At 37.5% G+C, this 3,531-nt stretch overlaps 1 protein-coding gene across 2 annotated transcripts in view; it reads right to left on the reverse strand.

The window, feature by feature from the left end:
- LOC107680548 (integrin beta-6-like) overlaps positions 1-3,265 on the reverse strand; it is a 20,825-nt gene extending 17,560 nt beyond the window's left edge. Inside the window, exon 1 of one of the 2 annotated variants that reach the window (XM_016476478.1) lies at positions 3,220-3,265. The gene's annotated coding sequence lies outside the window, so the exon portion shown is untranslated. Of the gene's footprint in view, positions 1-2,440; positions 2,681-3,219 lie in introns of those variants that run through there. The other variant, XM_016476476.1, reaches the window with a different exon arrangement.
- Between the last annotated feature and the right edge of the window lie 266 nt (positions 3,266-3,531).

Raw genomic sequence — 3,531 nt, forward strand, 5'->3', positions numbered from 1 at the left:
GAGTGTGTGTGTGAGTGAGCCACGCCTGGCTGTGAAGAGCCGTGACTCAGTCTGTGTCTGAGACCACAGAAAGCACAGACATATATAGATAAAACAATGTCAATGTTTAACCGGTCAAGTTCTACAAAATGAGCACAGGACATTGTTTTCATAATTCAAAAGAATGACCAAATGTAATGATTAACATCCGATCGTAAAGCCGATCACAAGTGTGAACGGGTGGATGAGGCCTCATAATAGATTTTATTGTTATTGTAACAATAGATTCAATTGTTTTCATTTTTACAATCCTAATTCAAGGTCAGCATGGAAATATTGTAGCTCAGATGTTGCTCTTTCATAGCCTAGACTTGGTTACATTTCAAAGTATCAGCATTGTTTCTTCTAAAATTCCTTGGCATCTTGGCACAATTTTGAGACATTGTTGAGAAGTCTTCTGAAACTCTGGCCACATATGTGAGATTACTGGGGACTTTTTCTTAGGAGAGTAGTTTGAGAAGCACCATATTGAACCATTTTCTCCATTTTCGCTGAATTTAATAAAATTTCTACAATTGAAATGACTTAAATTTTCAAAGATTGCATGTTTCTTTCCTGAAGTGTGTATCTGTGACAGGAAGATCTACAAGAAAGATCTACTGCCTAATTCAAAAGTGAGCATCGCTATGCTCTACTCACCCAGAAGGGTCTTGTTTGTGACAGATTTTATCGTTTTATATTTGTATTTAATTATATTTATATTTTATGCAATCTATATTAATTATATCTTTATCGAATGTATATGTTTATTTGTATTTAATTACTAATTTATTAAAAATACCTCACTATTCAAAATAAAGAACAAGGATGCGCCACTCAGGATTATAAATGGCAAAATTCATGACCAGTGACCATCATACCCTTCACTAACAGGCCATTTGTAAAAGGATTTAATTGATCACTTTCATTTAGAACAATGGATTTTGGAATTTAACTTAAATGTAAGATAGGGATAGGATAGGATTGGATATAGGATAAGGATAAAATGGGACAGGATATAATTGGAAAAGGATAGGATGGGATATAGGATGGAATACAGTAGAATAAGATATGATAGCAGTGTTGTAATACTCAAGTCCGGAAAAGGCCACTCTCAGACTCAAGTTTGTCTCGAGTCCAATTTTGATCTGGTCTAGTCTAATAATTCAAAGTGTATGATCCTGGAAGCGTATTTGAGACATGAAACAAAAAGACTGATCCCTATTCAATCATATATCCTATCCAACCCCATCAAATCATATATATCATATCCTGTCCCATCTTATATTTATCCTATCCTGTCCTATCCTATATCCCATCCTATCAAATCCCGTCATATCATATATATCTCCCTGTCCTATCTTACTAGATCCTATCATATTATATAATTAAATATCCCATCCTATCCCAAACTATCCTATTGCATCTATCCTATTTTATTCTTCAGGTGTATCCTATCTGATCCGATCCGATCCTATCCTATCCTAGAATGCCATGTCCTCTCTTAATATATCATATCTTATATCCCATCCCATCCTATTAATCCTATCTTATCCTGTTGTATCCTACAGGTATATCCTATCCTATCACACCATATCCTATCAAAATCTATCATAACCTATATCCCATTCTACCTATCCCATTCTATCCTTTCCTATCCTGTCCTGTCCTGTTGTATTTTACTGGTATATCCTATCCTATCCTATCCTATCTTATCCTATCATACCATATCCTATCCTAATCTATCCTATATACCATCCTACATATCCTATCCTATCCTGTTGTGTCCTACAGGTATATCCTATCCTATCATACCATATCCTATATCCTATATCCTATATCCCATCCTACTTATCCTATCCTATCCTATAATGCCATGTCCTCTCTTAATATATCATATCTTATATCCCATCCCATCCTATTAATCCTATCTTATCCTGTTGTATCCTACAGGTATATCCTATCCTATCATACCATATCCTATCAAAATCTATCATAACCTATATCCCATTCTACCTATCCCATTCTATCCTATCCTATCCTGTCCTGTCCTGTTGTATTTTACAGGTATATCCTATCCTATCTTATCTTATCATACCATATCCTATCCTATCCTGTTGTGTCTTACAGGTATATCCTATCCTATCTTAGCCTATCCTATCATACCATATCCTATATCCCATCTTATCCTATCCTATCGTACTTTGAGCATAAAAAATATTTAGCCTTAAATTTTATATTAAATTTGAATTTGACTGTATGTGTGACTCTGGTTTTAACTTTTTAACCTGCTCAAAAGCCATAAACACAATTATTAAACTATATAAACTTTAACCTTTTCCCATTACAGCAGATCAAATTTGGACACTCAAGATACCCTGCTCAAAGCACATTTTGGCTGTATCAGATTGGAGTAACTCACCCCTGGAGGCCTCGGCAGCTAGCATGCTGTGCTTTCTCTCAATACCAAATCCACAGCAGCAAGTGGGATACGGCAGTACTGGAGTATGTGAATGTCTGTCCGGCTGGAAGTGTGTGTCGGAAGCAATAGTACGCTCAAACTATCACAGTGGCTTTATGGAGCATGACGCCTGCGCTCCCTTCCTCACCCCCTTTTCTCACATACACACACACTTTTCTGCCTGAATGACGGCAGCAACTGCAGGACTACACACACACACACACACACACAGTGTGAAGCTTCTTCATTAGTGAGAGAGAGACTGACAGGCCAAATGGGCTTGTGTGACTGTGGATTTTGTTGAATGTGTGTGCGCAGCATGTAGGTCAGTGGGGTTTTTCTATTGTCTGTCAGACAGCGAAACTGATTCTGTGGTAAGTAAAATCCACCATCAGTGTCAGGTGCTTTTTTTAGTTTAGTAACAGGTCTTAGCATGCCCAGTATGTGCGCGTGCCTCAGGTTTTGCCAACACTGGGGCCTTAAAGAAATATCCCATGTTAAATACAAGCGAATTTAGTGACGTAATGTTTTACACTTTGAGGCACTTTTGGCTTTCTGAAGATGCTAAATTACATTTTAATGAAATTTTAAAAACACAGTAAGCATTCTGTGAGGGTTAAGATATAGAAAACCTCCTGAGCTCAGTATAAAAACCAAGTAGAAAGTCAGTAGAAAGTCCCCACTGTGCTAGAAAAACAAGCGTGTATGTGTGTGTGTTGGAGGGCTGCAGTCACACTCACCAGAAATGAATGGCACAGATTCACTCCTCATTCTTCCTCACTGAACTATGAATGGAACGCAGAGAAAAAGAGAGAGAAAGAAGAGAGAATGAGAGGCACTGAGGAATGTGTCTCTTTTATATAAAGTCAAAGGGAAAATAATGTGGGCAGCGAGAGCTTTGTGGTTGTACTCTTTCACACACACACACACACACACACACACACACACATACTTGCATATGTGGTTTATGGGGACTCTCCATAAGCGTAATGGTTTTTATACTGTACAAACTGTATTTTCTATCGCGCTACACCTAATCCTAACCCTTACAG

This window comes from Sinocyclocheilus anshuiensis, unplaced genomic scaffold (assembly GCF_001515605.1).
Source record: "Sinocyclocheilus anshuiensis isolate Anshui unplaced genomic scaffold, SAMN03320099.WGS_v1.1 scaffold308, whole genome shotgun sequence".
Taxonomy (NCBI): domain Eukaryota; kingdom Metazoa; phylum Chordata; class Actinopteri; order Cypriniformes; family Cyprinidae; genus Sinocyclocheilus; species Sinocyclocheilus anshuiensis.